This window comes from Lagopus muta, chromosome 2 (assembly GCF_023343835.1).
Source record: "Lagopus muta isolate bLagMut1 chromosome 2, bLagMut1 primary, whole genome shotgun sequence".
Lineage (NCBI taxonomy): Eukaryota > Metazoa > Chordata > Aves > Galliformes > Phasianidae > Lagopus > Lagopus muta.
In genome coordinates this window covers 32,318,230-32,345,573 of record NC_064434.1, presented here as the reverse complement: position 1 = coordinate 32,345,573, position 27,344 = coordinate 32,318,230, and the positions used below count along the sequence as shown (strand labels likewise).

The 27,344-nt window shown below is 37.8% G+C and overlaps 1 protein-coding gene and 1 long non-coding RNA gene across 2 annotated transcripts in view; one reads left to right on the top strand and one right to left on the bottom strand.

Moving 5' to 3' along the window:
- The window catches only part of BCKDHB (branched chain keto acid dehydrogenase E1 subunit beta), a 1,150,961-nt gene that overhangs the window by 598,338 nt on the left and 525,279 nt on the right, over window positions 1-27,344 (bottom strand). The window lies entirely within an intron of this gene.
- LOC125688659 (uncharacterized) lies at window positions 1,377-11,911 on the top strand. Its single transcript, XR_007374822.1, has 5 exons — window positions 1,377-1,417; window positions 4,456-4,620; window positions 6,724-6,836; window positions 9,542-9,687; window positions 11,358-11,911. It is a non-coding gene; the product is annotated as an uncharacterized LOC125688659 (long non-coding RNA).

The window sequence follows — 27,344 nt, the reverse complement described above, 5'->3', positions numbered from 1 at the left end:
TTGCACTACAGCCTGGGAAAGCTCCTGTTTGGGACTACACTGCTGGGGTTAGCATCAGTGATAAAATATTTACTTTTGACCTTTTGACCTTAATTTGTTAGCTGACTAAGCAAAAGAGGACTGATAATTTGCAGACAAGTAAGGGAAAAAAATCTAAACATGCGTATTTGTTTTACCCTACACTTTTCTTTACCAATTCCTATTTGGAAGATGTAGGTCATCACCAATAAAGTGCATTTTCTTCATACCTAAGTTGTAGGGTGCATAGCTGTTTGAAAATGGAAGTATTCTGGACTTATGCCTGCAGAAGTCTATTTTTTTAAAGACTAGTGTGTAGGGATAATATAACATATATTCAAGCATTCCCTTGTATGTTTTTAAAGTATAGTCTCTAAGGTTTGACTCAACAGCATTCTGCTTTATCTTAAGACATCCGTTGTTCATTGCTTTCTTCCCTACAGGGATCACTTCAAGCGTACAAGTTTTATCCTGTTAAGGCTTTCCAGTTTAGACTTTTCTCAGCATGATGTTACATGGTTCTGCCCCTGTGGAGTTTTTACAGAGCCCTGTAAGGACTTTCTGACTGATGGCCATGAAATGATAAAATCTAGTGCACTGAGACTCCAAGACAACCTGTTTTTCCTTTTGAAAATTATTCAAACAAGAAGAAATGGCAGTAGATGCCTGTGACATGCTGCTAAAAGTGACTAAAGGATTACTTGACTCCTGCAGAAGTTAACTGTTGTCAGAAAGGAAAGCCTGCCTGATCTATAAATACACGGAAGAGAGCAAGCCATTATCTAGCAAGCACCAAGCACAATACACCATTCTGGCTGACATGCAACTTAGTTATGACAACTCCCCACCCTGGCATTCCAGTAAACTTCATAGGCTAAATGGGAAAACAGCAAGAAAATCTGCTAAGGAAAAGAAAAATAGAAGTAGAGGTTGAAAGTGATATTTTTGTGAGTTTAAATTCTCTTAATGTAGTCAGCCAAACTTGGCTTTCCAGCTGAGGTGCCAGGTTTTCAAATGGTTTGTTACCTACACAGATGATATAAATACTGATACTGAAGTATATTGGCAGGTTATTTGAGAAGGCTATTTAGCCTTCTCCTTTTCTATTAGAATGATATACTGAGATGGGTTTTAAGGTAGGAATTTCATCTGCTGGAAAGATAATTGTGGATGACTGTATGGGAACTACTGAGTCACGGCCTGAACCTCTGATTAATCACCTGAGGCAAGCCATGAGTCAGCCAGAGGAGCACAGGTGAAGGCAATTCACCTGTGCTGCCGGAAGGGGTGGAGCCAGGCTGCACCCCTCCTAGACCTATTTAAGAGCTGGCTACCAGAGGGGAAGGATCTCATCTGGGGATCCCTCCTTCTGGTATTTTGTGGTGAGCCCGGCATAAGGGTAAGCCTTCCATTTATTCTCTCTTGTTATCATAGTCCACTTTGCCTAACTCTTTTGTTTATTTTGTGATTGTAACATCTTGATATCCAATGATTATACAATGGCCTAGACTGCACTGCCTATAGGGCATGGATTAGGTCTCCCATACTTTTGCAGAGTTTGATGACCCTTGTAGCAATGTAGGAATAGACAATATTTTGTGATCTGTAAACTGAATTCTGGAAATATGTGACATCCTGCTAACTGGACGTTCCTATCTGATTTTGGATTTCTGTAGTGCGTGCGGAGCTGATAGGAAGTCAGAAAAACATGCAGAAGTCACCTGCTGTTTTATGAAATATCCATTTGATTTGGATGTAGTTTCATTTCAAAAACACTACACTAAGAAAAGAATTATTTACCTGCCACAAAAGGTGTTCTAAGAAGATCTCTGCATTTAGCAGGCATAATAGTTGTATTATCTATGGTAAAACTTGCTTGATGTTTCTCACCATCAAACTCTTTTTAACATTGCTTTTAAAGTTGCTTTTAATCTTTCCAAGTTAGGACTTAAGTTTTCCATGCCATACCTTTGCCTCAGGTTGTGTTTGATATTTTATACTTGGAAATAAATCAGCTGTGTCTGAAAGTAAGGTTACAGTTCTATACTTCGATAACAAGGCTTAAAAGTTGTTGTTGGAATACACCTCATAAATATCTGCCCTAATTCACCTCTGAAATATTTCATTTATACACAGCTAGGAGACTTTGTAGATCTCAACAGCCTGTCCCTACTCATTACAATCAGCCTCCTCCTAGTGCCACATTTGGCAAGTGTGATTTCCCTACAACAGTTGGGCATATTCCCTGGGCCTGGTGCATGAAAGTCACGCTCCTCTTGAATATAATGCCTCATGTGAGGTCTGGTCATAAGTTGTTGGTCCCAGTTTTGTTACTGGAACTGAAAATAAAAGTACCTCAACTTTACCACTGTTACTCACACACTGTAGAAGAAGAATGTGTTTAGTGTGAGCAAAAAAAGGGGGAAAAGCTAGACTGTGTAGGAAAGAAGCAAGAAGAATCAACAGAAGAGCCCCAAAAGGAGTTTCCTTCCAAGGAGTTATAAGCAGGTCATGCATAGAACACATTAATGAACGCAGCACAGTAGCCAAGTGATGATAGGAGTTAAACAGAAAAATGATTGTGTGTATTCATGTAGTGAAAGACTGTACTGCCTGATTAAGTTTGCCCAGGCAATTTTCATTCTGGCCTTTTTTGACCTCTGAATGCTTGGCTTTGAACTAAAGAGTTCTTCAAGTTCTTGTAACATATAACGTGTCATATACAAACGATGTCTTTGTTTTAAGTTTGTCACTTCACTGCTTCTTCCTCTTCGCTGAAGAAAAACAAAAGTCACAAAAGTAAATCAACAGCAAAGAAACACGTAGTGGTAAAAAGTACTTTGCACAAGAATTTGAATTGGCAATTGGAATCTGATATCTGATAAAGAAATAGATACTTTTAATATGAAGGAAAAGAAAGCTGCACTCTTCATCAAACCCTTTCTCTCTAATATGCAGAAGCAATTGCACATTATCTCCACAATAGTTTCAACAGAGAAGGTGCTGGCTCACTCCAAGCTTTCTACAGAGCACATGAAGTGGACTTTCAGAATTATTTACTTTGAAAAGCACAAAAAAAAAAACCCTGAAAATTCTGCTTAACAAGCCAACCAGTAAGCACAAAAAGAAAAAAAATAATAATTAAAAAAATCACAAGATTGGATAAGGATTGAAACAGCTGTGAAATGAAACGAACTTCTGAAGCAGTAATATCGATCTTGCATCAACGCTCTCTTTGCCTGTATTTTTGCCACTTCTTTCAATTGCTGGTGAAAATATGATCCAATTCACCAGCCCCTTCAGTGAAGGAGTAAGCTGCACAATGTTCCTGTTATTCATTTGCTAATAATTCAAAGAAAGTTTAAATTAATTTATAATTAAAAGCCAAACTAATCTGATATATGCTGGTCCAGAATTATATTTAGAAGAAAGTAAACTTTGTTTGTGCTGAGTTGTTTGTTTACTTCTTTTACTTTTTAGCCTGTTTTTCAGAGAGAAAACAAAACCACCACTAAAAAAGTATTCAACAGCTGCTTCATAACTGGAGATGTTTCTGATCCCAAAAACCTGGCTTGGTTGCCACGTCTGTGTATTAAGGGTCTTTCAGATATGAAAAAAGTAGTGGCTGCCTGTTGCAAGAGGTTGTGTTTTGCGGACGGACAGGCAAACACAGCAGATGGAAGATGTCACATTCTGGAGACCAGAAAATACTTCCTAAGTACTTTCTTCTTCAGTGTCTGGACCCTGCTTTTCTGATTTATTTATTTATTTTTCCTGAGAAGAGCATTTAGTAAAAGAATGGAGGCTGGGTTTACTGTCAGAAGGTGCTTACACAGACCTGGCTGTGACACTCCATTTCCAACGCCCCTTGCCCTTTCCACATTTCTCACCTCTATTTGTGCAAGCTAACAGTCTCCTTGAGCTAAGTCTCCAGATTTTATTTCCGCATGTATACATATGTTTACCTGCATCTGCACAGTTTGTGGCTTCCAGTCCCACATTCACCTAGCCTACAATTTCTTGAGTTTTACACTGCACAACTGCTGCTGTGATTCAGATTAGAGTTCTTTACTTTTTGAATCCAGTCTGACAGAAAATCCTTTGATCCACCCTTAGTTTTCTGTTTTTTCCTTGCTAATCCCAGAGTCAGCTTGTTTTTTAGTAGCTCTTACTTTGTTGTCCGTTAGCAATCTGTTAAACTTCTAAGTGTTTTTTTCTTTAGAGAGGCTTGCATTTGAAGACTTCCCCATTTGAACAGTGGCCACACCACAAGCAGATGGATATTGAGTGTGTCTCACTGGCTTAGAGTAGTCGCAAAGTCTTTTATCTCTTCAGCTCCCAAACAAAAAAAAGTCAAGATATTATTTTTACTGCCAAATAAGTGGGGAAAGTATCCAATTTGAGTTCATGCATTATGCTTGAACACTTTCCTTGCAGGCAGAGCTGCAAACATGACTTAACAAACTTAAGGACTTCTACACCTGTCTAGACCAAGAAGTGGAAGAAGTTCTCATTGAACAAAGAATGTGGCAGGAAAACCACAGAGCCATCTGACTTCCAGGCAGACTGTTATATTTCAGATGCTCCACTGCTTACACATATGTAAATTATCTATCCTACTTTCTCCAAGTAGAGACAATTTGAGATTCTGGGTCACCTCTCATTAATGAAATGATCCTATAATTTTTTGATCAAAAGTAATAGATCATCTGCGAAGACAGCTGCTGGAAACACAGTGGAAAGTAGCTAGAAATAGAGAACAAAGCACCTACTTGGTCTGTCTTTTAAGCCATCTTACATTCCTTGGGGACCCAGAATTCATATGATTGAACTTTGTCATGCTGTACGCTCTGGAGACAATGTGAAGAAATACCAGCACAGCATGTACTGTATGGGGACTAGATGTTCAGAACTCTCTGCGCTATAAAATGTGCATCTTAATGGGACTTTCACATATTTCAAAAGGAGAAACTCCTTTTTATTCTCAAGGGAAACTTATTCCAAGGAACCATTTCTGCAGTATTTTAGGCTTCATGTCATAAAATGTAGCACAAAAGTATAGGAAAAATACTGAAGCGTTCATATAAAATTTTTGTCTCTATTTTTGGGGTGACAAACTCAGTGTCGCTGAAAAGAGATTTTTAAAGTTCCTTTTTAATTACTTGTGCTCTGACTTGTGCTCTGCTGCTATTATTGGCTTTGAATTGACCATAAGTGCCTGTGTTGCTGGTAGGGTACGTTGAAACATACAGAGCAATTGCTCAGTTACAAGTGAAGCTTGCCTATCAATGAATCTTCAGAAAACAACCGTAGAGCTTAGTGATTCACAACTAGTGCACATCTTTTGCATAAATTGGGAAAAACCTTTCTCGTCCTCCTTTTAATCTTGCTGGCTTTTGAAGTCCAGTTTTCTAGAAAGTCTTGCTTAATAACATCGCGTTTGGACAGGAATACTTTGATTTACAAACCCTTAGAGCTCCAGTGTTGTAAACATGTTCCAGCTCAGAAGCAGAAAATGAGCAGCTACATTGTACTTAGTATCTATAAACCCGTATTTATTCTAAGAAGCATTTTCTGGAGTTGTTTCGGGAGCAAAGTGCCCGGCAGGGTTTTTCTGAAAGCTGGTTACTGAAAGACAATCAAGCATGTGCACTGTACAGGATATATCTGGGATTTTTAAGAGACCTGAAAAGCAGAGGTTTGGCTCTTTTTTTTTTTTTTTTTTTTTTTTCTTTCTGTAGTCAGGCAACTCCAACAGGGTTTTGGAAATTTTCACTTCCTTCTAGTTGATATATTAAAAAAGTGTTACATGCTAGAGTTAAATATAAATTTTTTATTGCTCCTTGTTAATTTTCCTAACAACACATGCATTAGAAAAACAAATACAGTACTCTTATTCTTTTTCTACATTACCAACATAGATGCTTACTGGAAGTGGAGAATTTGGTCCCTATTGTTTTAGGTTAATGTGGAGCTGGGAGTGCAATAGAATAATAGAAACATAGAATGGTTTGGGTTCAAAGGGTCCAATAGAAACCAGTGTAATTGCTCCCCTAAAACAACTGAATGCCAAAAGGTAAATCCTGCTAGAAAACACAAAATGGATCCAGAGCTGTAGAAAGAGACCTACATAGATATATACTGGTAATTGGCATATACCTAGAAAAAGTCTGCGGTGTTCTGACTGGAGTAATAGAACATCCAAGGGAACAACTGCATGTGATACGTGCTGGAAAGTATGGAAAAATTAATGATTTGTTTATTTTTGTCTCCATGGAAGCATGCAGAGTGAGCTGGAAAGGAACCATAATGGGACATAAGGTGAAATTTAATGAAAGCTTGGTACTTTGGAGGATTCCACACTTTCTTTGTGCATTCCATTACAGTTCTTTGTTATGCTGCTGTTCAAATAATCAAGAAAGGCTTTGTTATTTTTATAAATGTTTCTACATAATTACGTGTTTACATATAAAGCGCTGAAAAATGACATTTTTACTGACTTAAAATATGCCTTAAAATATGCCTAACTCTTTCTTTAATCAAATCCAGCATACCACTCTAGAGAGGGATGCTACAAGAAAGAGTTAAAATCTATTGTGTAGGAGGTGTAGCTTACTTGCCTTCAGATATTTACAAGTTAAGTAAAAGCTTGTTAACCTTTGTTCCTTTTATAGAGTAATTAATCTTTCTTTTTTAAATGCTCAGCCTTTGTGAGGTGAAAACTCATAATTTCCTGCAGCTGTTTCCTCAAATAAACCTCTACATCAATTCTTCCTCTACGTTCACCTATTTCATATTTGTTTTGCAAGAGTACGCAGGTAAGAATGTTTGGGATATCTGTTTGTGGAAATAAGAGCTAGATATCGGAGAGCTAAAATCTTACAATGCAGTCATTGTGTTCTATCATAATAAACGCATTCAGTTTAAATGCTGGTTATAAAGTCTGTCCCAGTCTGGCCATCTGAAAAGTATAAAAAACAATGCACTTTTTTAGTAAATTATTTCAAATGAGGAGTTTGATATTGTTCCTCTTGAAAATATAAAATTTTCGTTTAGGAATGAATTCTATTGTCTACAGCAATTTTTCAAGACTGATGGATTATTAATGAATTAAAAAAAAATTGAAAGGATGTAAAAATAACTCTGAAATGTTTTTCTTTGAATGTTCTATATGTTTAGGCCAAAAAATAGAATATTTTATGAGGTGAATATCATTTTCACGTCAGCTGAGTATATATTCTATGCAGGTCACTCTGAATGTAATGTCTCCTATTTATTTCCATGAACATTACAACTGCTGAGAAGAATACTATAACACTGTTTGATAGAAAAAATTGTCAGCTACAAAACACTATTCTTCAATATAGTCATCCCCATTAGCTGTGCATTTTCATCAGCAACAAACATGAGCCTGTATCTGGTGCTTATAAATGTCGACACCTGAAGAGGTGGCCCACTGTCACTGTCAAAACTGCTGAAACACACCACTCACTGTCTCACTGTGCTCACATCCACCGTTTGATCTCCTATCCACTATCACTGTTTTATAAACATTCAGCAAGCATTGACGAATGTCAGTTGGTGCTGTTTTTTCTGCATGGAGGAATTCAATAACTCACCTTTGCTCCACATGCACTTCCATGTCAGACTGCCACTCTGCTACCACTTGTCACATGACAATAAATTTAATGGAGTATTGATGGGAAAGTTCAGCCTCTACTGAAATATCACCATCATTTGACTCTGAGGTTGTAGACTAATATAATAAAATAGGAGGCATTACTTTTGGATCAGCCTTGTATTATTAACAAGAACAGACTCTATCATGCTATGGGGCTGTGTGGATTCACACCTTTCACTCTTTACTTTCTGTCCTGAAGGTTTCTCAACATATGCTGGTATTCCTTCTTTGGAATCACAGCATAAAATATCCAACAGGAGAAAGCAGTAGTGGGGTGGCCACTCTCCAAGGTTGCTACTAATATCATCTATGCTATCTCAAATATTGTAAGAATATTTTTGTAAAACTGATTTCACCAAATTAAGTCAAATATTTTAAAAGGTCCACAGTGACTTGATTGATGTCATAAAATCCCATTCAAAGGGAGGACCTTTACTAAAACAACTAGGAATTATTTCCAGTATTTATTGAGTGAAGATTTGAGTTCATTAGAATATTTTTACTGCACATGAGTAACTTCATTCTTGAATGCTAACAGCTGTACAAATGTTAAGGTCAAACCTGTAAAGTATTTCACTCTCTGAATACTTATTTAGCTTCTTTTACTAAGGCTAATATTACGTATTCTGATCACTACTCCAGTAGTTTTGCTTCCGAGAAAGCTAAATCCTTTCTGAGGAAATAGTTATATAAAATCATAAGTATTACTCATTTTACTTTCTTTTTAGTTCTTTTTTTTTTGTCTATCTTATTGCTTTCTTTATTTCTTCATTCTCAAATTTAACACTATTTAACACTACTTAATTTTACAGCATTAATTGTTCTCTAAAACAACTTTTTAATATTATCAATTTATTTTATGTTAAATCACTTAAGATTTTGGTAACATTTTCTTGGATTTCTCAGTCTTATATTGCATATGCCTATTTTTCTTTCTCCGCGAAGATAACATTTTTTTTGTCTGTGCTTTCCATGCTGTGGTGGTAGACGTTGCCCAAAGGAGAGAAAATAAAAAGAAATACTCCAATGCAGATAATGGCACAAATAAATAAGCAAAGTGAAAATTTCAATGGTCTTTTCTCTGCCTTTTAAGTTAATTGTGTTTTTCTTCTCCTGTTTGGCATCACGATGATACATGAAAGCTGTTCTTTGTCAAATTTTTGTAGCGTGAGATGCTTTGAGAAAGTGAAGGTTGTTGAGATTATTAATGGAAAACAGTTCTCACACTGTACCAGATTATTATCAGTGACATCAGAATGTGTTGGTCACTTGCACTGGGAGAGGGCATAGAGAGCTCCACAAAACGCTTCTGGTTTCAATGTTGCTGTAATTAATCAACAATTTAGAGAGTTCATATTAAATACTTTTGATTGCTCTTTACATGTTAAAATATTTAAAGACAAAAAGTATATTTGAAAATATTTCTCAGATAATATTCAGGGAATTAGGCTTGTTAGTAGTCTTTCATCTAGGAATTAAAAAAAAATAGCTAAATTCTTGTATAAATTCTTATTGTGAATTTATTATATTGTGAAGAAAAAATGTAAGCCATTAAAATAGGTGCCATCTTCATCATATCTTATCATGTTTTGACTATGTGCAACATTAATGCATCAGCCTTTCTACTTGTAATTTTTTTTTAATTTTATTTTTCAATCTCTGATATTTTGGTACCAGTATGTTCCTAGAGAATTCCTCAACTATAACGTATCTTCTGTGATGAAAGCACTGGTATGAAAAATATTTAGCCTGAGCTGCCAACACACACCAACACAGTACCAGGAATAGTATGGAACTGAGCTACTTTGCAGTGCCTGTGTATAACACTGTTTATTTGCTAAGTTGTAGGCATACCAGTGTCTTTCCTTGGAGAACCAGCCCTGCTCCTCCCTCTGGCTGCAGCTTTCTTCACCTCAGTGAGCAGGGTGGTGAGGGGAAGCATTTCAATCTGACACCTCTTAAGAAAAGCCAAAAGGGAACAGATGATGGTGGGTTCTCATGGCTCTTTCACACACATTAAGGAGTGATGACAGTATAGTGAGCAATGTACTGAAATTATCTACTATAATATGTTGAAACTGTTTACATGAACTAATATTTTTCGCTCTAAACTCCCTGTTCCTCTATTCTTTTTCTGTTTCCAGAAAGATAAGATGTGTGATATTAACTATTTTGGGAGACAGAACAGTTGATACTGAATGGATTTAAGTATCTGAAGTAGCTGAACAACTGAAGAATCCAGTTATTGATCACATGTATTTGAGCAAAGTACTACAGTGTGACTCTTGAGCCTCTCTTCGTTCATGCCATTTGCTACTGCTCTGTTTTACAGGAGGCTGCCAGTGCTCTGCATTTAGCTTTGCAATAATTGCAATCTAATCACATCGACTTTCTAATGAACAAGGATTCTAACTGGAAATCTGGCTAGCATCTTGCTCCCTTATTATTATAGTAAATTCTCTATTAATATATAGAATTAGTGAGCATAATTACAGTGGTAGAAAGCGCCAGGCAAAAGTCAGGAACTACAGTTCAGGTAGTTTTGATGTGCTCAGCAAGGGCAGTTTATGCATAGCTGACTGCTATGGAGATAGCTGCTTTATCTAATCTTGGCAGCAAAGTTATTCAGAGGGCAGTGCTGAGTTAATGCACCGTCCCAGGAGATCTGGTTTGGTGACTCTGAAGGCTATTTATTTGTTCCTTGCTGGGAGAGATTTCTGTTTTTTTTTTTTTTGTTTGTTTTGTTTTGTTTTGTTTTCCTTTTACAATGACCATAAAGCTGATCACTACGAGATAATGGTCATTTCTTCTAAATGATAGCTTTCTTTGATCTGTCTTTCTGACCCTTGTGGTGACTTCCTGGGATGTATCTGCCCTTCCCAAGGAGCTCACTCATCACAGGAGAACAAGTAGGGCAATAGCAGGCTCAGTACAACGCTCAAGAGGCAATTATTCATTACATTAGATCTGTCTTTGTGCACAGAGAATACTCAGACTGCAGAAGAATGTCCCAACATTTTAAGATACTGGAGTTTGCAATGTGAAATACTAAAGAGACAGATTATTTTAAATCTGAGTGTAATGGCATATTTTCTGTTCATGCTCGCGTGGTTTTATTTTCAGTGCTAGTAATGCACATTTGATCATAGGTAAAAAGAATACTGTGATTTTTAATTGACAGTTACTGTTTTTATATTCGTAACATGCAGAGGCTTGCAGTAAACAACAGGTAGGATAGGGCCAGTGAAAACCAAATGATTACTGCATTAACGGTGAGACGTGCCTGTTGGTTGAAAAAGATATGTTTAGTGCAGCCTACAAAGCCCTGACCCCAGATTCATGGCATCTTGCCTGGAGAGAGAAATCTAGTCCAACAGTAAATCACCAGAATTTGTTCTATTTGACTGCATTAAAGCAACAGCCTTAAAAGTTAGGACCACCAACTAGGTTGATTTTGTTGCATATCTGCTGTAACCAAATTACTGCAGCTTTTTAAGAGTCAAACGTTACTGAGATGACTGAGAATATTATTTAGCAAGTAGAGGATTGTGCTGCTCATCCCCCAATAATCTGATATACTTAATTTTCAGTGCACTCCTATCTGATTTCCTTGGTGAAAGTTTCACCATATTGAAATCATATTTTTTTTACTTTTCAGATACCACAACCTTTCTGTTCTCTCTATCACTTTCATTGACAGAAAACAAACAAACAAAAAAACACCTTTGAGATAAAGCATCATTTCAGCTTGCCCTAAAGAAGAGGATAAAATTTTGAAGAACAGTTAACTGTATTGCAAAAATTTTCCATTGTTGGAGCCTAATGCTGCTGGACCAGACATTTTCCTGCTTTTCTGACTCTTAAGAAATATCTTGCTATTACAGTTTGTAATATTTCAAAAAAATTTTTTTTTTGTTTTCTTTATGCAGAAAAGAATTGGTACTGTAGGGTACCAATTTAATTCTTGCCTCTCCTCATGAAATAAGTAAACTTTCACATACTTTACTGTCTAATTAATTAGTTAGCTAATTAATTAATTAGCTTTTACAGGATTTTTCCCATGCTTCCCATTCCTTTTTTCTCTATGTGCAGTCAAAACCTTTAAAGATCTTCTGGTATAGGCAACTATTGATTCTTCTCCTTAGATTGGTGCTGTTAAACATGTCTTGCAGAACCTCAAAATGTTTGTATGCAGAGCTGGTTTCTCATAAAAATAAGTCAATGGATAATATTTGCAAATGTATGTCTTCTCTCTTAATAACATGACTTCTCTCTAGAAACTGGCATTTGCTTTCTAATGGAGTCTATTTATTTATCAGAGGTGTTAGTATAGTGTCACAAAACTGTGAGATTCCGCAGATGATTTGGCAACTCATTTGAGCTAGTTAGAGGGGAGTTTTTAGCCACTACCAAGTATGATGCAATGTGGACACTTTTAGGGTTCTAATCCTTGTGGTTGTTTGCTTAGTAAAAAAATTTCTACCAGCTAGACTGATTGCTTTTTCATGCCTTAAATCAAACATACCGGAGGCCTCAAGATGAGAAAAACAAATATTTGAACAACACTGTTTGCAGGGTTCTCCTTAGCTGGGTTCCTTTCTGACACTTTCATTTTCCTGCCTGGGCACTTTTCAGAAACTTAAAAGGGATACACAGAGATCAATGATACCTGAAAGCAATATGAGAGAGCCTATTAGTCAGTGCTTGAGAGATGTAAGAGGAGATTACAAGCATGAGCAGGATACCCTTTCAAAGGTCTTTTAACATTTATGTGTGCTTGACCGCTTTGAGATCATCCTGGGTTCAACAGAAAGAACAAAAATAGAAATAAAGTGTGAGGGCAAAAATTTGCACAACGTATAATAAAAAGGCTTAACAAACACTTCCTATTTATATCTTGGTTGGAGAAAAAAATCTGATCTTACAGAAAGCACTTTAAATTGTATTTTCACTGAAACTAAGGTAAAACTCAATCTCAGTCTCACCATAGATAGTGAGGAAAAGCATTTATGTGCAGTGGAAAAAAGCAGCAAGCATAATTTCATCATTGCATTTTTGCTGTTATTGTTAACTTGATGGTGTTTTTACTGGAACACAGGTGCAGAAGATATCTCTTTGGGCCATTGGGTCTAGACCTGTGCTGTTGCGGCCCATATCAATATGTGTATAATACTCTCTACAGGTAACTGAGAGAAATCAATCAAAAAAGCTACAAGAAGGCTTTTGTTTCTTAGTTTGTTTTTCTCAAAATTTAATTTCTGAAATGATTAGAGAGCCTTTATCTAATTTCCAGGCTAAATTTCTCTTTATCTTTTCTTACTACAGAGACATACTCCCCAGTATATATACTGTAAAAGGATTAAATTGACAGAGGGATATTGTTACAATTTGCAAATCCAGTTAAATTCTCCAGAGCAGGGAAATAGTGTGCCAATACAAATATTTGCACTGTACTAAAAATTAATGTATGTGAAAGAACATAAATTGAGTAATTCAATGGGAGCTTTTAAGACTTCCACACGATTTTTACATCTCACTTGAAGAACACAAAAAAATACATCAGTAGAAATCTCTGACAATGCAACCAGACACATTGCTCCCAAGCTGTAGGTTATATTTAAGAGGTCATAGTGAGAGAAATCTTTTTCTTTTCCTGTTAGAGTTATTTTCATTCATGAAAAGCCTATATACATCTACTAGCTCTAAAGAGGCTTTCAAATGAACTGTAAGTAGTTTTGAAGAACTGTATGCATGTAATCACATTCATACATATGAGTGTTCACCGTGTGATATCGGAATGGCCGAATCCTGCACAGACTCTGCTCCTCTCACCAGCCATGCAGGAACAGAAGATCAAGGAAATTCTCATCTGTGTGACAGACACTCCTGTAGGCTTGAAGGGAATCCAAATCTACTTCTGGAAGAGGCACCAAAGTCCCCAGTACAGGCTAGGCTTTCTGTAAGGGCTTCCTCAATGCTTCCTTTCCTACTTCAAGGAAAATGAGTCATGGAATTTGGTGTCACGCTACTGCTCTCATGCTGTCCAGGGGTAAATGGGGCATTGCACTACTGTTTCTACCAAAGTGACAAAAATACACTGAGGAGTACTGCAGAAAACAGATCCTTGCTCTACAGAAAACTGACAGGCAGAAGAGAAGACAGGTGACAGCTTTGAATTAATTTCTGCCACACGTGGAAGCAGGCTGCAGATTTATTATGTATTTCACATTTGCATGTGGCAACAAATGTGCTGCATAAACAGAAAGTATATATGAAAAAATTGCTCAGGTAAGGGTGATCTGGTCACTGAGCCCATGTCATACATTTTAAACATTTTCCTACTTTGTAACCGTTCTTATCTATTTTTATGTCATTTAGATATCCAAAGAGTGCCCCACCTTTTGTAGATAGTCATATTTGTCTGACAACATAGTACAGAATAACCCAGCCACGGAATGTGTGTGCTGTAGTGTAGGATGAATTCCTGAAGAAGGAGAATTTCCTTACATGTGAGAATTATTTTCTTTAAGGCAACCTGTGTTGTTATGGTCCGCAAAGCACATTTGTCTCTTGGGAATCCTCGCTCATTCATCTTTGTGATTTCCAGATCTGAATTTAGGAAGTTTAGAAGTTTAAAGCCGCAGCAATTTGTCACCACAAAAAGGCTGTGGCAGATCTTAATCCCAACAAATAAGTTATGAAAGCTGGGCTGGTTTTGCTCCAACTCTTTCATTATCACTATCATTAAAGTTTATGGAACAATTCCTGATTCATACCCTTGTTCAGTGTCACAGATCTCAAGCAGAGGGACTTAACTGATTGTCTCCAAAAAGACTGTGCTGTATGCATCTAGAAGCAATTTTGGAAGCTTGAGTAAGAAACAGAATAATCCTGTACATCTTAAGCAGACACTGCTTCAAAGGAAAGCAGCAAAGCACAAACGTGACTAAAATTTTTCTATCAACCTTCAGGCACATTCCAGTCCGAAGCAGCAGTGCTGCCTTGTCCATGCCTCCTCTTTCTCCTCTCTAAAGCGCTCATGCAAGTATAGATTTCTTTATACAGATATCTACAAAGAGACATATTTACTAAAATAAGAAAATTCTACTCTACATCTAGAGTAATTATTGTTCTTTGTAATTTTTGTTACCTGCCTTTCTCTTGCCTACAAAGTTGCCATCATTCATATGAGATGAAAAAGAACAATCCACATGGAGTCAGTTAGAAACAACAAAGAACAGTGTGCAGGCAAGTTAATCTTGTATGCTTTCCAATAGAATATACTTGCTTGGTAATTATTTAGTCAATATCTTCACAAAATCAAGTAGGTCTCTGCATTATGCCTGAACAGAGGAAGGTTTAGTTGTGTTATAAATTCTGTTGACAATGAAAACTTTGATGATAGCAATGAAAAATACAGTTTGACAACGAACATGCTTATTAAGTTTCTGGTAATTTTATTAATATTTTTCTGTAACAGGACAAAACAGACAAAACAACATTATTCACAGCAATCTTAAGGAGGTTTGACAGTCATTGATCCTGTATTAATGCTATGGTAATGGGAACTTCTGCAGAGTAAAAATGGTTGCAAAGAGGGAGCTATTGATGCTCATATATAAAGCATACTAGAAAGTCTCATCTCTCTAGGACATCTGTTGTCAGTGCCTAAATGTGGAGGGGAAGGGTCAAGAGCTATCTGCCGGCCTATACAGACTTGCACACAGCTGTACTTCAGATCTGCAAAATAGTCTGGAAAATGTTTTAACAGAATAGTTAAAAAATAACCACCTATGATGCAGGCATATCCCTAGCCTAACAATATGAAGGATTTGAAGGATGGACTATTTGTTGGATAAAGAATTAGCTGGAAGGTTGCAGCCAAAATGTTGTTGTCAATGTCTCTATGTCCAGGTGGAGGCCAGCATCCTTAAGTGCAGCATTTCCACTCTTTGGAGAGACCAATAGGTAGGTCCTATCCGTCCGTTGGGATGCCTGCATTTTATTAAGGTCTATTAGATGTGAAAAAAGCAAGTCACATGAGTACTGTAAATCAGATTCTTTCCTCTATGCTATTTATTCAGACTTATGTAGAGGACAGTAGGCAGATTTGCGTAGACAAAGCATTCTGTAAATCAAAAAACATTGTGTCCTACTCCAAGTCCCTGATTTGAGAGGGACCTGGATGAGGTTGGACTCTATTGAAATAATTTGTTAATATTGTCTTAGTTCAATATTGTAGGTACAGAAATGGGTTGAATTTCGATGGACAGAGTTGCCCCTTTTCCCAGCCTTGTCAGTGCTCTCTCTTCCCTCTTCACATTTCCAACTGGAAGGAAAGGCAGTAGGAACCCAGTACTGAAGCCAGTGCTGTCGATGTTTTTTAGAATTTCCTCATTTATATTCCTCTGGGAGATTGGCAAGCCCATGACATCTAGTCCACAACTTTGAAGAAAGATATCATTTTGATAATGTAGGTGTGGGGAATGCTGCAAGCAAATGTGGAATACATGAAATTCTCTGTCAGTACAAAAGCAACCATAGGCATTTGAAAGCGAATAGCCTCTTTTGAACAGCTGTATGGATGACCTCAAGTGACTAGGTATAAAGACATGCAATTTGAGGCAAAAAGTATTCCAGGAGCTTGGGATGCTGCAGCCAGCTCTGCCTCAACATCTAGATGCTCTTGTGAGCTGACAGTGAGGCTGACAAGGCCTGTAATAAAGAGCCTGTCTATTTATATTTGGGCTAACAGTAGCATTCAGAGAGGAATAGTTTTCAGAGGAAATCTAATCTAGTAGCTTCATAGTGATAGAGATATATGTCTTTTTCATTTGGGAATGTGTTAAAATGCTTTGTAAGATCCTCTTTGTACTTCATATTTACAGTTACAGGCTGGTGGAAATATTTACACCCAGTGAAAGTCGTGGTGTGAGGGGAATTTCTGCCTCGTTTTTAAAAATAACTGCCTTGAACATAATTTTGTGCCTCTGTCTCCAGTGTCCTCTGCTGAACAGAAGGAGACTGCTCAGTTGTAAGTCCTAGCCCCAGAATGCTGAATGTGCAATAAAAAACTATTTGAATCCCGGAATAAGAACTGCATTCTGCTAGTTATCATAACTTCTGAGTGGCCTTGATAAACTGCACAGAGAGAGTACTGTTTCCTATTTGACATATAAGCATTGTCCTTGCCATAAGGTCTTTGTACACTGTATCACTAAGCCCTGATTTTGATTGCATGTTTCCAGATGCTAAAATAGGAGAGATATTAATGAAGGATAATGTTAGAAGAAGTTCATATACACATAATTCACTACGCTGTCAAATGGTCTCTCTGTAAATATTTTGAATTTTAAGAACCCATATTTAATCCTTTCAAAAATAAGAGATAATATTTAGTTTAACAAAAAGCACATTATATATCTTCTGGAATATTTACTTTTCTGGAAGATATCTTGCCCTTCAACTAGTATCATCTTAGTTCTTTTATTATAGTCTTTTAGGTTTCAGCAATAATTACATGTTTATTAGAGAGCAGTGTCTGAAAATCATTCTCTTGTATATAAGAGTACCTCAGGAACTTCTGCATTCTAAAGATACTGCACTCTGAACAGACAAGATAGCCAAGAAAAAAAATTCTGTTAGTGTATACTGGACAAAGTGAATTGCTTAAGTTCAAATGAGAAGTCTGTGGGAGAATTTGGAGTTTGCAAGTCCCAGACTAACAGCTTAACCACAGATGTGTATTCTCTGAATATAGCTACTGTACAGACATGACTAACCTGTGGATCTTGAACCTTTGTGGCTGTCCAGGTGCACCTCCTGTGCTGGAGATATATCAACAACTACAGTGGGACAGTACTCATGCAGAACTTGTGAGTTTCTTGTAGGGTTTCAGCCCTAGCTATGTGACAAAGTGTGCTTATAGAAACACTTAGGCTGATAGGATGGCACTACTTGCCCTCCACAGCAGCTATTCTGTCAGCCCAGCCTCATCTGGCACTGGGGAGGTGAGACTAGATGGAGAGCCAATCTCATCCAATGCTGATAAACCATCCATTCTTCACTATGAGGGTAATAAGGAACTGAAACAGGTTGCCTAAGAAAAGCAGTGGGTGCTCCATCTCAGCAAGTGTTCAAGGTCAGGTTGGATATGCCTTTGAGAAAACTGATCAAGTAGAAGGTGTCCCTGCCCATGAAAGGGGGCTAGAACTAGATGATCTCTAAGCTCCTTTCTAACCCAAACCATTCTATAATTCTGCAATTTGATGATCCTAGTACTTACATGCCTAATCCTCAGCCCAGTGCTGAGCTGGCGTACAAGTCATAGGACTAGAAGTATGTACACTTCTGCCCTAGGTACCATAATACATATTCAGTATTACCTATTATAGAAAATATATTTTTTTCATCACTGTGTATATTCTGAGGGAGGTTCCCAGTGGTTTGCTATATATCCACCTCAGTTGCTTATTTCTTTGTAGATCCATACCTTGACCCCTTCCCAATGATAAGCTTTCATTGTGCAAAGCTCTTGAATTCCCAGTTATAATTTGACTGTACATTAATTTTGCCTCATGGGAAGATTGTTTCCTTCTCTTTCTTTAACATAGCATTTCTACTCACAGCTTTTTTCTTATATCATGACTGTTTAACTACCATCCCAGGAGAGTGAACATGAAATAAATGTTTAACCATGAATTCCTTCAAGTCTTCAAGTATCAGTGCTCTTTTCATTCAGCAGCCACAACTGCCATTACTTCTGCCCACAAGGGAGAGAGCAGTGGTGAAGGCACATGGAAATGGTAGCTCTGCCTGCAGAGACTGCAGACTGGTCCGATAACATAGCATCATGGATTCTGTACCTACCAGACTGCCCAAGGTGAGTGTGAACAACTGCACACGGGTAAATGTTGATAAATCATGATTGGAGATACATGAACAGTCTTGTTTTTCAATTTTATTTTCTTCCCAACTAGTTTCTACTCTGTGCTGCTGAGATGCTTCAGCTAAACTTTTAACTGTGAAAGTGTCAGAGGTTGCATGAAACAGCCATTCTGCTCTTTGCTTCCTCTCCCTGAATGGAGTATTATGAAGGAACTTTCACCACAGGAGAGGAGTGTTCTAGGATTCCATCTGTATGGTTTTGCTTGAGCCCTGGTATAAAATTTGCTCTTAACACAATTCCAAAAATAGATGAAGTGTATTTATTCATGCTTTAGCTGAAATTAGCATGCCAAGGCCAACTCTGTTGAACAAGCGTAGCAAAACTGTATTTCATATGTTGCTAATAATGGTATTGTATCTCTGGGCAATAGATTTCTAGTTTACAAAAGCAAAACAAAAACAAAACAATACAAAAACATACAAGAGGCAATTATCCAAATGTAACATGCTCAGAACAAGAAATAGTTCTAAAATCAGTGTCAAAAACAAAATGCTGTATAAGCCTTTCTTGCCTGTGGATCTAATAGTAAGGTAAATGACAGAAAAATGAATTTATCTTGCTTCATGTACACCATTTTCTGGTGAATCATTTTTCTTTTTCTTTTCTTTTTCCTTTTAATTGACCTTTTTTGAGAGCAAGCAAAGACGTCTGTCTGAAAAATATTCTACTCTATTGAAGTAAATGGTAAAACCCACTGATTTGGTAAAATTCAGCTGAAATTTCTTCCACTGTCTCTGGAAGAAATACATGTGAAACATATTGGGCAGAAGAGCAAATGAAGAGAAAGTCAGTGCTTATTTACTACGTGGCTTATTTGCTTCAGTTTTCCAGATAGTCTCTTAGGAAATAGATTGTCTAGTATGACTTCAAGGTCTTTTGTTTGTTTATTTGTTTCTCATATAACAGGGGTCTCAAACAGTTCCGAAAATATCTGAAAAAACTCTGAAAAATCTCTCTTTAGGAAGAGAGCAAGGAATGATATGAGTTGCTTTATAGACAGGTAAACATTTTAGCACATACTCAAATCTAAGCCAACACATACCTTTAAAATTGCCATAGAAGTTGAACACTTTGCTGTTTCTGAATCACAGTACTCTGCGTATTATAATCATCTCAATGAAACAAAACTTTATGCACTTTTTTGAGCTCATAAAATCAATTCTCATGAAATTCTAGGAGGAAGAAAACAGTTGAACACTGAGGTCAAAAAATACTTTTAAAGCACTTGAAGACTTTTGAAACTCATGTTTAGGAGATATGTAAAACATATTGAAAGCAATAAACCCAACACCAATTTTAAGCAAAACATCTGCTTTTGGCATATACTACAGTATTGACCATCTTCATGGTAGGATTTCCTTCTGAATTGTTTTCTACTATTATAATATGAATATGAGGATACTAAGTTGTAAATAAAATGGAATATGCCTTTTTCAGATATGAACTCTCCATTCCAGGTTTTCAGGGGCAGCAAATGCTTTTGCCCCTCCATAGGGCCACTGTGTGCTTTGCAGTCTGTAGGCAGGGGAAGAGCAGCGCCGCCCCACACTCAAACACATTAACACCGTGCCCCCGCCTAAACCAGTTTTTGTAAGGGTAAAACACTGTCCTACTTTCTGTAAAGGCAACTCTCTGAGTGGAGAGGGGAATTTGGCCAGCTATGATCATACAACAGTTGCAAATAACGCTCACGTTTTCCCATGATAAAATGGTTTGCTGCATTTTTTGAATTGACTTCCACTCAGACAGAGCCATGTTGGCTTTTTTTAAAACTGTCAGACACAAAGTAATGCATAATTTCTGTTTTTATTTTTCCTGATTGTCTACATTGTTTTCCTCGAATAGTATTTCTGTTAGCAGGTTTGGTTGTGGAGCTTTTCAGACAGCTATCTTGTAATCTAATTCTTGTCAATTAGTTGTCAGTCCAGACAAAAGCCCTCTTATTCAGTTTGTGTAGCTTGCCCCCAATAAATCTTTCATGTGCTCTATCAGCACATATGGTAGCACTTTTTTTTTTTTTTTCACAGTCCTCCATTTGTAACTTTTACCAAAGAGAGACCAAAATCTCTTTCTCACTCTGTCTTTATTTTTGATGTTCTTATTCATGACAGCAATGTAATAAGAAGAAAGTGAGTGAAGCTGACTAGTTATACACATCTCTGTTTACTTTTAACTAAGCTGTTTTGTGCAGTGTGGGCATATCCCACGTAACTCTCCATTCAGGAAAATGAATCAGAGTGAAAATGGTATGTTGCTCCATGGGATTATGAAGCAGAGTGAAGAAGTTTGTAGTGAGCAAACCAAACTATTTCTTGGAGGTGAGTTTGCCATGTCTGGCAGTGATTTGTAGCTTGCTCTCTGGGATCTCATGTGTGAGACCAGTTTTGTTGCTTTGGGAGGCACTGGGAGCCCAGACTGCTCACAGTTGTGATTAATGTAGGGGCAGGATGACCTATGTAAAAAAGGCTTCAAATGAAGCATTTTGCTGAGAAGTATGTATTAGCAAAGTGTAGCAGACAGATCAGCATTGTGAGTGAATGAGTCAGAATCACAGAATAAAAGGAGTGAGAAGGAACCTCAGAATTCAAACCGCCTGCTTAAGCAAATTACCTACAATATTTTGCATAGGTAGGCATCCGGATGGGTTTTGAATCCCTCCACAGAAGGTGTAGTGGAATTCCAAGATCACAGCCTGAAACAGTGGGTGAGCTACATGAGTACGTGAGTGCCTGGGGGGTTCTAGAGCCACCCTTTCTGTCTCTGCAATACTTCCCCTGCCATCTGAGTCTGCGTGAGTCCCACTTTTTCCCCACCCTTCTCTGCTGCAGCATGATGGTATGAACAGGGGAGGGTCACATTCCTCAGCTCGTCCTTTTCTCCAAACTGTTACCAGGAGGGGTGAGTTAATTCCTCTTTGATATCTTTTCCTATAGAAACCTATTTCTCAAATAAAGGCTCTGTCATTGCCTTTGTTTGCTCTACATAAGGAGACTCCAAAACCTCTCTGGGAACATGTTCCAGTGCTCTGACACCCTTTGTATAAAGAAGTTCTTCTGCATGTTTGTATGGAACTTCCTATGTTCAAGTTTTTGGCCATTGCTCCTTGTCCTATCAACATGTATCACCAAGCACAGCCCAGTCTCATCCATTTGATTTCCACTTCCCTTTAGATATTTATAAACATTTATTTGATCCCCTCTAAGACTTCTCCAAGCTGAATAGACGCAGGCTACTCAGCCTTTCCTCATATCAGAGATGCTTCAGGCCCTCCATCTTTGTGACCCTCCACTGGACTCCTAGGAGATCCCTGTCTTTTTTGAACTGGGGAGTCCAGAGCCAGACACAGTATTCTAAATGTGACCTTGGCAAGGCAGAGTAGAGATGGAGGATCACCTCCCTATCTTTTAGGTCTTTTCCAACCTTGGTAATTCTATGATTCTATTGTGCTGAGGGACATGGTTTAGTGGGAGCTATTGGGAATAGGTGAACGGTTGGACTGGATGATCTTTTAGGTCTTTTCCAACCTTGGTGATTCTATGATTCTATGATTCTATTGACCTGCTGGCCATGCTTTTTTTAATACACCCCAGGATACCCTTTGCCTTCTTTGCCACAAGGGCACACTGCTGGCTTATGGCTGAACTTTTGTCTACCAGGACCCTCAGGTCCTTCTCTGATTGAAGGCAAGGGACTTTTAAAAACTTTGTATGGATGTGGGCAAGTAGAACCACCAAAACTGGGAAAATAGTCTCTGAGCTTCACTGTTAGTTTGCCTGTTTTGGCATGTCTGTTCCCGAACTGCAATTTTGAGGTCAGATGGTTTTGGTCGGTGCTGGCTTCTAGATGAAGGAAATGCGTCCCAGGTAGTGAAAAACTGCTAGAGGTACACATAAGAGTTGCTCTTTCCTGAAAAAATTATGGGAAGAAATGCCAGGAGGGAAAAACCCTTGAGAATAAGTGAATTTCTCTGATATAGACCTTCAGAAAAGAAAAAGAAAAAATGATGTCAGTGGGCAGAGGCAGAAACTAGCTCTTCCTGGGAAGAATGGTTCATCTGCTGACTGAACCCAGACAGAAGTACACAAAAAGTGCAGTCATCCAAGAGCCCTGCATGAGACATTGTACTCTGGCTGCCAAGAGTCAGCAGCAACTAAGGTAGTGCTTTGTACTGGTGATTTCTATGAACCGTAGCACTCAGCAGAGTGAAGATCTAGGGGTGATCTGAAAGAGATGAGTAGCTCAGTAGCATTCACCTCACTTTTCCCAGTTGAAGATAAAAATCCACTCGGTTTCAAATATAAATGGAAATATCCTGAAGATGAAGAGTTCTGTAGGTGATATTAAGAGGCTGTTGTCATGATACTGAGATGTTCAGAGCCGTGGGATGATGTTTCAGATGAATGTTGAATACAGAGTTTATTCCACAGGTGTAGGCTGAGTGGTTAACTCTCTTGAGAAAACTTTACTTTCAGATTGATGCATGTAAAGTAGAAGAAAAGGCAGAAGTTTCAGCAGGGGTAACCCTATATAGGAAGTTGTTCTGCAAAGAAAATAAACAAATGTCTGTCCTCTAAGGACAAGACAAGAATGCTACAATGGCTACTATTTTAGCTAAATTTTCATGTTTGTAGCCTCATTGCCTGAAAATGAGAAAGCCTTCTTCTGCTTAAAAGCTTCCTGTTGATCTGTTGGAGAGTTTTCCAGGACAAATAATCACATCAAACCCAATCTAAACAGCATGGTATAACAACTGAGACCACAGCGAATTTAAGTAATGCTTCAATATACCCCATTTCCTTTCAGAACAGTCTTAAATAAGCAATGTAATGTCTCATTTCCACTATGTGAAAAATAATGCTAATATTTATCTACTTCATAATTAAGGTTGAGAAAAATTAGTATTTATGCAGACTTTTCAGTAAAACATTACCTTTGTGAATGTCTGTGTGGATAATCACAGTCATTCCTGTCATCAGAATAAATAGACTAATTCTGTATATCACTATCAGTGAGAAATTTGCACAACTGTCGGTAATACTATCATTTGTTATTGTGCCATATATGTCTTTCAAAAGCAAAATGGTGGTATGCAACATACACACACACACACACGCACATATGTTATTTATATGTATTTGTAAGTCTAGATAAATAGATAGGGAGTTTCCAGTTAAAAACTGAACTATGTAGCAGTAGGAAAAGTACACTGATGGTAAGGTTAACAATATAGAATACATGATACTCTTATATTAATCTGCCACTAAATATTAGTGAGTTTACTGAAATGCATACAAATCTCCTGGTAGCAAGGTAAATAAGATCAAAATCATTTGTATGAAGTTTGCTTTATAAGGATACAGATGGATGAGATCTTTGAAAGGCCTATTATTGCTCTTTTGTAACTCACTCCATTGCAGTTCTTCAAAGATAGCTGCCTACAGTTAAAAAAAAAGTAAAAATCAATACTTGCTTCCATCAACATTTTGTAACCAGAATAAATGTGAAATCAGTACTGTATAAATGCATATATGAACACAACTGATGCAAATCAGTGTGAATTCACTCTATTTGAATTTCCAAGGGTGAAAGAAATACTTACCGGCCTCTTGTGAAGAACTGATTTTATTCTGGCTCATTGTGCTTCTTTTCTCACATCACAGTGCTTTAGTTCCATACTCACTGAGATGCATCAATCAGAAAATAGCTTCCAAATTTGTACCTGAATGACACAGTCATTCCACATTATTGTACTGTGATTCTCTTCTCTATGTGAACGAATAAGGCTGTATTTGAGATATGTCCCTTAATGATGGTTATTTCAGCCTTGTAAGTGGATGATGATCTCTGTATCTGAAAATCTTTTATCTTCACCTTGTAGCTATGACATAGTCTTATAAGGCTGCACAGCAAATGGAAAGACAAGAAATCAATGGTTGCCAAAGAAGTGAAGAATATATTAAAAACTGTTTAAAATTTTCCTTACCACCCCTGGAATAAACGGATGTCGTAAAAATATTTTCCCATCTTTCAACTTGTATTTAGGTGGAAATAAAAGGCAAAATTGATTTAATTTTTCCCTTGTGAGTTAGAATATTTGCCTCGGAGGAAAAAATTCTGAACTTAAATTCTGAACAGTAATGACTGTAGATGTTATAAGCCATTAACAAAAAACCTAAGTTCATATTAAATAGATTATCACTTAAATTGTTTGATGTGGGTGGAGTGGTCTGTCCTGATGCAAACCACAAGTTTTTATTCTGGTATTTCTCACTAGTCATTTGTTCTTTTTTTTCTGTCTTAGTTCCACCATCTTTCCCCAAAGCTGCACTCAGTATGATGACCACAACTATGAAACTGCAATAAGGCCACAGCTCTGTCAGTTATAGATAGAAATCAACCACTGCTTCCTTCCCGGTTCTCTTAGTCCCCAGTTTTAGAAGCTACGAACACAGATATTACTGCCCAAGATTTTGTTTCCAGTTCTGTCTCTTTTTAAACCCTTCTGGCATTTTCACATAGTGGAAACCAAATGATGGCACAGGAGGCAGTGTAGAGAGAGGATGCCTGCAGCTTGCAAAGAAAAGGTGATTCCTGATCAGTCAGGGAAGAAAATTCCTCTGCATCAATGAAAAAGTCACTCTCTGCCTTTTATCAAACTCTCTCATCTGCTCCAAGCTCAGATCCACCATTTCCTTTCTTTCAGAACTTCCTTGTGAGTCAGGCTGAAAGAAACATTCCTCCTACTTTCCTTACTTGCCATTAGTTTTTTTTCTGCACGGTTCCCCAAAATGTTCTGGAACTGTACGTACACTCTGAAGTAGATGATACAAGCACTGCTATTTACTCTAGTAACAGGAGTTCATAGCATTACAAACTTGAACAAACAAGCAGATGAATAAAAATAGTTGTGTTTTTTTAAAATATATTATTATTACTATTATTATTATTTTCTTTTGCATGGATGTCCTTTGCCCATATGAAAGTCAGAAAACTAGTATAAGTTGCCTATTGGGCCCCTTTCCATTGTTAGTAGAGGGAAATCAACAACAGGGTGAGGAAACTTGCACATGAACTGATGTCTTAGTTACCCTTTGGAACCACCTACCCTTTTTTTTCTAGAATGCAGAAAAAAATGAAGGTGCTTTTAATGGATAGATATCTCATGTTAAATTAGAAGAATCTTGCTCTCAAAATATGCAAGAAAAGACAACATCTCTCTCCCTTAGGCTGTTGACTTGCACATGGAAAAACACTACAAAGATGCTCTACACTTACCCATTCTTCCCTTGCACAACTAGTTTATCTTCTTTGTTGTTTGTCTGATCCATTCAGCATATGTCTGGTACTGCTTAGGTGCCAAGGGACATATTAACAGTGTCAGGGCTGCAGCAGGTGACAGCATCCTGTCCTGAGATGAAAGCAACTGAAGGGGATGTGAGAAGCCACCGGACATGGCATAGTTAGAATTGCTGGATGTGACAGATAACAATGTGGGAACCTGACAAAGGATACAGATAGTGCTGTGAAGGATGGCTGGATTTCACAAATGTCTAAGGGCAAGTTATGTAAGAAAAAGCTGGATTTCACAGATAGTTGAAGTAGAATATCTACTGAACCACACCAGAAATATACAAACCTAGGAATGTCTAGGTAATTGTATCAGAAGCACCAAATTTGGCTATAGATGTAGCAAAACTGAAATCAACGTGGCAGAGCTAATTATGATTATTTAGTTGTTATTTAGTTTAGTTGTTTTGATTATTTAGTTTTGTCATTAGTTGAGGGCAGAGATGGCAAAAACAAGGATAAGAGTAGAGACAGGGGTCAAAAAACAGGAACAGATAAGCAAAATCACATACATGGTGCAATTAAGTCTTCTTGATTGTCCCTCTCCAGCCTCCCTGGAGCAGAGCAATAAACCAAACTTGTTCTGACCCCACCACACATGTTGAACCTGCCTCTGCAGTCAGGAGGACCAGGGGCAGAACTGCATTATCTTGCCACCTTGGACGAATGGATTATTTAACCCAGCATCATTGTTCTGGTGTGTGCTCCAGGAGAAATGGCATCAATGTCCTCCTAACATTCTTGAAGAATGCACAAATCTTTGCAGCTTGGATGGTCAGAATCCCTCTTTTTTCTTATGTTTGTCCTTAGGACCATACTTCTAGCATGTCCGTTATCTCCCACATTCATTTTGTTACTACTCACAATCACTAAACTGCAAAAAGATCCTAGCATGGAGATGTGAAGGTAGCTGAAGATTGCTTGTTCTGACTTCACTGAGAGAAACCTCAGTGCCTCAGGGAGTTATGCACCAAGAGCTGTTCCTGCCAGGCAGGAAGGCAGCTGGGGCTTAGGGTGTGTGCGTTTGAGGTCAGCAGTTCATTAGAGATTTCTGCACACTTGAAAATCAGATACCACAGTCTCTTGTTTGAAAGTTGTGTGCCTAACTGAGCAGGGCTCTCCTGTTACATGCAGGAAATAGCACCATCTGAAGTTAGGCACGTGTCTTGAAACGGATGAATTTGGGTGCTCTGACCTCCTCGGTCTCAAGGAACTGAAACTTTTGGCCTGTACCTTCTTCAGGAGAAAGCTAAGCACCACACACGTTGAATGCCTTGAAGGAAAGTGAGCTAGAATAAGCCTGGCTTTGCAGCCAAAAAAAGGGGTCTCAGGAAGAATTTGCTTTTAATT